This window comes from Apodemus sylvaticus, chromosome 20 (assembly GCF_947179515.1).
Source record: "Apodemus sylvaticus chromosome 20, mApoSyl1.1, whole genome shotgun sequence".
NCBI lineage: Eukaryota > Metazoa > Chordata > Mammalia > Rodentia > Muridae > Apodemus > Apodemus sylvaticus.
The window spans coordinates 46,674,272-46,682,120 of NC_067491.1; positions in this window are offsets into that span (position 1 = coordinate 46,674,272).

Sequence of the window (7,849 nt, forward strand, 5' to 3'; positions counted from 1 at the left end):
CATTTTGAGATCTATCTGTGTGGAATGTATCCTGTGTCAATGGTTCCATTTTTTTTTTTTTGGTTTTCGAGACAGGGTTTCTCTGTGTAGCCCTGGCTGTCCTGGAACTCACTCTGTAGACCAGGCTGGCCTCGAACTCAGCAATCCTCCTGCCTCTACCTCCCCAGTGGTGGGATTACAGTCGTGTGCCACCACCACCCGGCTAATGGTTCCATTTTAAAGTAAAAGTTTCACAGTAACATACAGACGCACCACAATGTGTTTGTTCAGGCAAGAGCTGGTAGAAATCTATATGATCCAGCTGTAATCCCTTATGAATATGGCTGCCTCGGCTGTTTGCAGAGAAATCGTTCTACTGACAGATGTTTTCATTGCTTTTGAGTAAATAGGAGTAGGGTGACTGTATTAGGTGGCAGGTGCGTCTTTAACTTTTGAAGAAATCAACGAACATTTGGGCATGGTAGCTCATGCTTATAAACCCAGTCCTTGTGGGTGTGAGGAGGGTGCTGTCATGAATTCAAGGACAGCCTAGACAAGATCTCAAAAAGGAGATGAAGTTACCAAGATTGCTTCCGGTGCTTTCTCCATTTTCGTCTTCCCACCAGAAATATGCTACATAAAAAAAAAAAAAGCCAGCTGGGCATATTCATTTAAGACATGGTGGTAGCTCTCTTTATAAATATAACAATTCTATTATAAACATAAGCAAAGCTCATTCTGGGTTTTTTGTTTTGTTTTGTTTTGTTTTTTGTTTTCGGAGTCAGCGAGACAGGGTTTCTCTAAATACCTGGCTGTCCTGGAACTTACTCTGTAGACCAGGCTGGCCTCAAACTTAGAAATCCACATACCTGCCTCTGCCTCCCAAGTACTGGGATTAATGGTGTGTGCCACCACCACCACCTGGCTAATGCTGTTTCTTTAGTCACATTGTGTCCAGATCACACAAGGAGACCACCAGGAACCACATCTCTGATACAAGCACACAAGTCACACTCAAAACCAAGCAGCACAAACCTTGCTTTTGCACAAGTCAATAAAAGGCTGGCAATTGAAGGTGTGGTCTAAACTGGGGGAGGGAGGGGTGGGTCAATTTGCTTCTGTATAGTATTTCCATAAAGGTGAGACTTTTCCTGAGGCTTTATTTACCTCCCTTTCTAGAGGCAACAACCGCAGGCTAGAGAGATAGACAGCTCTGTGGATAAGATCACTGGCTGCGCTTCTAGAGGACCCAGGTTCAAACCAACACTTATATGGTGTCTCACAACCTTTCAAAACTCCAGCTCCAGGAGATCTGATACTTTTTGGCCTCTTTGAACACCGGGTACACGCAGTGCCTAGACATAAGTGCTGACAACATATGCATATACATAAAAAGACATGGAAAGTTTTAGAATCAAATTATTGGCTTTTATTATTCCCATACTTCATAGGAAAGGTTATATATTTAATACGGTCAATTAATATGGTATTGGAACAACCAGATGCTGAACACAATGCCACATCCTCACAGGAGGGGTAAGAGGTGCATTGGTCAGAAGTCCCTTCAGTCCCAGACACAGTCCTGAGTATACAATGGAGCAGCCAGGAGGAAAACCAGGAGCCACTTACAGCCCGCTGACCCCACCCCCCACCCTTCACAGGCTCTCCTCAGTACAGAGGTAATCTCTCTAGCCTGGTCCAGAATCTGAGGCAAACTTGAGTCTTATGATGTACCTTGATAGGTGTTTGCATTCTTTCATTAACATGACATTTAGAGATCTATCTGTGTGGAATGTATCGTGTGTCAATGGTTCCATTTTTTTTATTTTTTTATTTTTTTATTTTTTATTTTATTTTATTTTTTTTTTTTTGGTTTTCGAGACAGGGTTTCTCTGTGTAGCCCTGGCTGTCCTGGAACTCACTCTGTAGACCAGGCTGGCCTCGAACTCAGCAATCCTCCTGCCTCTGCCTCCCAAGTGGTGGGATTACAGGCGTGTGCCACCACCGCACGGCTAATGGTTCCATTTTAAAGTAAAAGTTTCACAGTAACATACAGACGCACCACAATGTGTTTGTTCAGGCAAGAGCTGGTAGAAATCTATATGATCCAGCTGTAATCCCTTATGAATATGGCTGCCTCGGCTGTTTGCAGAGAAATCGTTCTACTGACAGATGTTTTCATTGCTTTTGAGTAAATAGGAGTAGGATGACTGTATTAGGTGGCAGGTGCGTCTTTAACTTTTGAAGAAATCAACGAACATTTGGGCATGGTAGCTCATGCTTATAAACCCAGTCCTTGTGGGTGTGAGGAGGGTGCTGTCATGAATTCAAGACCAGCCTAGACAAGATCTCAAAAAGGAGATGAAGTTACCAAGATTGCTTCCGGTGCTTTCTCCATTTTCGTCTTCCCACCAGAAATATGCTACATTAAAAAAAAAAAAAAAGCCAGCTGGGCATATTCATATAAGACATGGTGGTAGCTCTCTTTATAAATATAACAATTCTATTAGAAACATAAGCAAAACTCATTCTGGGTTTTTTTTTTTGTTTGTTTTGTTTTGTTTTGTTTTTTGTTTTCGGAGACAGCGAGACAGGGTTTCTCTAAATACCTGGCTGTCCTGGAACTTACTCTGTAGACCAGGCTGGCCTCAAACTTAGAAATCCACATACCTGCCTCTGCCTCCCAAGTACTGGGATTAATGGTGTGTGCCACCACCACCACCTGGCTAATGCTGTTTCTTTAGTCACATTGTGTCCAGATCACACAAGGAGACCACCAGGAACCACATCTCTGATACAAGCACACAAGTCACACTCAAAACCAAGCAGCACAAACCTAGCTTTTGCACATGTCAATAGATGAACCACAATTGAAGGTGTGGTCTAAGCTGGGGGTGGGAGGGGTGGGTCAATTTGCTTCTGTATAGTATTTCCATAAAGGTGAGACTTTTCCTGAGGCTTTATTTACCTCCCGTTCTAGAGGAAACAACCGCAGGCTAGAGACATAGACAGCTCTGTGGATAAGATCCCTGGCTGTGCTTCTAGAGGACCCAGGTTCAAACCAACACTTATATGGTGTCTCACAACCTTTCAAAACTCCAGTTCCAGGAGATCTGATACTTTCTGGCCTCTTTGAGCACCGGGATCACGCAGTGCCTAGACATACGTGCTGACAACATATGCATATACATAAAAAGACATGGAAAGTTTTAGAATCAAATTATTGGCTTTTATTATTCCCATACTTCATAGGAAAGGTTATATAATTAATACGGTCAATTAATATGGTATCGGAACAGCCGGATGCTGTACACAATGCCACATCCTCACAGGAGGGGTAAGAGGTGCATTGGTCAGAAGTCCCTTCAGTCCCAGACACAGTCCTGAGTATACAATGGAGCAGCCAGGAGGAAAACCAGGAGCCACTTACAGCCCGATGACCCCACCTCCCACCCCTCACAGGCTCTCCTCAGTACAGAGGTAATCTCTCTAGCCTGGTCCAGAATCTGAGGCAAACTTGAGTCTTATGATGTACCTTGATATGTGTTTGCATTCTTTCATTAACATGACATTTTGAGATCTATCTGTGTGGAATGTATCCTGTGTCAATGGTTCCATTTTTTTTTTTTTTTTTTTGGTTTTCGAGACAGGGTTTCTCTGTGTAGCCCTGGCTGTCCTGGAACTCACTCTGTAGACCAGGCTGGCCTCGAACTCAGCAATCCTCCTGCCTCTGCCTCCCAAGTGGTGGGATTACAGTCGTGTGCCACCACCACCCTGCTAATGGTTCCATTTTAAAGTAAAAGTTTCACAGTAACATACAGACGCACCACAGCACCACAATGTGTTTGTTCAGGCAAGAGCTGGTAGAAATCTATATGATCCAGCTGTAATCCCTTATGAATATGGCTGCCTCGGCTGTTTGCAGAGAAATCGTTCTACTGACAGATGTTTTCATTGCTTTTGAGTAAATAGGAGTAGGATGACTGTATTAGGTGGCAGGTGCGTCTTTAACTTTTGAAGAAATCAACGAACATTTGGGCATGGTAGCTCATGCTTATAAACCCAGTCCTTGTGGGTGTGAGGAGGGTGCTGTCATGAATTCAAGACCAGCCTAGACAAGATCTCAAAAAGGAGATGAAGTTACCAAGATTGCTTCCGGTGCTTTCTCCATTTTCGTCTTCCCACCAGAAATATGCTACATTAAAAAAAAAAAAAAAGCCAGCTGGGCATATTCATATAAGACATGGTGGTAGCTCTCTTTATAAATATAACAATTCTATTAGAAACATAAGCAAAACTCATTCTGGGTTTTTTTTTTGTTTGTTTTGTTTTGTTTTGTTTTTTGTTTTGGGAGACAGCGAGACAGGGTTTCTCTAAATACCTGGCTGTCCTGGAACTTACTCTGTAGACCAGGCTGACCTCAAACTTAGAAATCCACATACCTGCCTCTGCCTCCCAAGTACTGGGATTAATGGTGTGTGCCACCACCACCACCTGGCTAATGCTGTTTCTTTAGTCACATTGTGTCCAGATCACACAAGGAGACCACCAGGAACCACATCTCTGATACAAGCACACAAGTCACACTCAAAACCAAGCAGCACAAACCTTGCTTTTGCACATGTCAATAGATGAACCACAATTGAAGGTGTGGTCTAAGCTGGGGGTGGGAGGGGTGGGTCAATTTGCTTCTGTATAGTATTTCCATAAAGGTGAGACTTTTCCTGAGGCTTTATTTACCTCCCGTTCTAGAGGAAACAACCACAGGCTAGAGAGATAGACAGCACTGTGGATAAGATCACTGGCTGCGCTTCTAGAGGACCCAGGTTCAAACCAACACTTATATGGTGTCTCACAACCTTTCAAAACTCCAGTTCCAGGAGATCTGATACTTTCTGTCCTCTTTGAGCACCGGGTACACGCAGTGCCTAGACATAAGTGCTGACAACATATGCATATACATAAAAAGACATGGAAAGTTTTAGAATCAAATTATTGGCTTTTATTATTCCCATACTTCATAGGAAAGGTTATATAATTAATACGGTCAATTAATATGGTATCGGAACAACCGGATGCTGTACACAATGCCACATCCTCACAGGAGGGGTAAGAGGTGCATTGGTCAGAAGTCCCTTCAGTCTCAGACACAGTCCTGAGTATACAATGGAGCAGCCAGGAGGAAAACCAGGAGCCACTTACAGCCCGCTGACCCCACCCCCCACCCCTCACAGGCTCTCCTCAGTACAGAGGTAATCTCTCTAGCCTGGTCCAGAATCTGAGGCAAACTTGAGTCTTATGATGTACCTTGATATGTGTTTGCATTCTTTCATTAACATGACATTTTGAGATCTATCTGTGTGGAATGTATCCTGTGTCAATGGTTCCATTTTTTTTTTTTGGTTTTCGAGACAGGGTTTCTCTGTGTAGCCCTGGCTGTCCTGGAACTCACTCTGTAGACCAGGCTGGCCTCGAACTCAGCAATCCTCCTGCCTCTACCTCCCCAGTGGTGGGATTACAGTCGTGTGCCACCACCACCCGGCTAATGGTTCCATTTTAAAGTAAAAGTTTCACAGTAACATACAGACGCACCACAATGTGTTTGTTCAGGCAAGAGCTGGTAGAAATCTATATGATCCAGCTGTAATCCCTTATGAATATGGCTGCCTCGGCTGTTTGCAGAGAAATCGTTCTACTGACAGATGTTTTCATTGCTTTTGAGTAAATAGGAGTAGGGTGACTGTATTAGGTGGCAGGTGCGTCTTTAACTTTTGAAGAAATCAACGAACATTTGGGCATGGTAGCTCATGCTTATAAACCCAGTCCTTGTGGGTGTGAGGAGGGTGCTGTCATGAATTCAAGGACAGCCTAGACAAGATCTCAAAAAGGAGATGAAGTTACCAAGATTGCTTCCGGTGCTTTCTCCATTTTCGTCTTCCCACCAGAAATATGCTACATAAAAAAAAAAAAAGCCAGCTGGGCATATTCATTTAAGACATGGTGGTAGCTCTCTTTATAAATATAACAATTCTATTATAAACATAAGCAAAGCTCATTCTGGGTTTTTTGTTTTGTTTTGTTTTGTTTTTTGTTTTCGGAGTCAGCGAGACAGGGTTTCTCTAAATACCTGGCTGTCCTGGAACTTACTCTGTAGACCAGGCTGGCCTCAAACTTAGAAATCCACATACCTGCCTCTGCCTCCCAAGTACTGGGATTAATGGTGTGTGCCACCACCACCACCTGGCTAATGCTGTTTCTTTAGTCACATTGTGTCCAGATCACACAAGGAGACCACCAGGAACCACATCTCTGATACAAGCACACAAGTCACACTCAAAACCAAGCAGCACAAACCTTGCTTTTGCACAAGTCAATAAAAGGCTGGCAATTGAAGGTGTGGTCTAAACTGGGGGAGGGAGGGGTGGGTCAATTTGCTTCTGTATAGTATTTCCATAAAGGTGAGACTTTTCCTGAGGCTTTATTTACCTCCCGTTCTAGAGGAAACAACCGCAGGCTAGAGAGATAGACAGCTCTGTGGATAAGATCACTGGCTGCGCTTCTAGAGGACCCAGGTTCAAACCAACACTTATATGGTGTCTCACAACCTTTCAAAACTCCAGCTCCAGGAGATCTGATACTTTTTGGCCTCTTTGAACACCGGGTACACGCAGTGCCTAGACATAAGTGCTGACAACATATGCATATACATAAAAAGACATGGAAAGTTTTAGAATCAAATTATTGGCTTTTATTATTCCCATACTTCATAGGAAAGGTTATATATTTAATACGGTCAATTAATATGGTATTGGAACAACCAGATGCTGAACACAATGCCACATCCTCACAGGAGGGGTAAGAGGTGCATTGGTCAGAAGTCCCTTCAGTCCCAGACACAGTCCTGAGTATACAATGGAGCAGCCAGGAGGAAAACCAGGAGCCACTTACAGCCCGCTGACCCCACCCCCCACCCTTCACAGGCTCTCCTCAGTACAGAGGTAATCTCTCTAGCCTGGTCCAGAATCTGAGGCAAACTTGAGTCTTATGATGTACCTTGATAGGTGTTTGCATTCTTTCATTAACATGACATTTAGAGATCTATCTGTGTGGAATGTATCGTGTGTCAATGGTTCCATTTTTTTTATTTTTTTATTTTTTTATTTTTTATTTTATTTTATTTTTTTTTTTTGGTTTTCGAGACAGGGTTTCTCTGTGTAGCCCTGGCTGTCCTGGAACTCACTCTGTAGACCAGGCTGGCCTCGAACTCAGCAATCCTCCTGCCTCTGCCTCCCAAGTGGTGGGATTACAGGCGTGTGCCACCACCGCACGGCTAATGGTTCCATTTTAAAGTAAAAGTTTCACAGTAACATACAGACGCACCACAATGTGTTTGTTCAGGCAAGAGCTGGTAGAAATCTATATGATCCAGCTGTAATCCCTTATGAATATGGCTGCCTCGGCTGTTTGCAGAGAAATCGTTCTACTGACAGATGTTTTCATTGCTTTTGAGTAAATAGGAGTAGGATGACTGTATTAGGTGGCAGGTGCGTCTTTAACTTTTGAAGAAATCAACGAACATTTGGGCATGGTAGCTCATGCTTATAAACCCAGTCCTTGTGGGTGTGAGGAGGGTGCTGTCATGAATTCAAGACCAGCCTAGACAAGATCTCAAAAAGGAGATGAAGTTACCAAGATTGCTTCCGGTGCTTTCTCCATTTTCGTCTTCCCACCAGAAATATGCTACATTAAAAAAAAAAAAAAGCCAGCTGGGCATATTCATATAAGACATGGTGGTAGCTCTCTTTATAAATATAACAATTCTATTAGAAACATAAGCAAAACTCATTCTGGGTTTTTTTTTTGTTTGTTT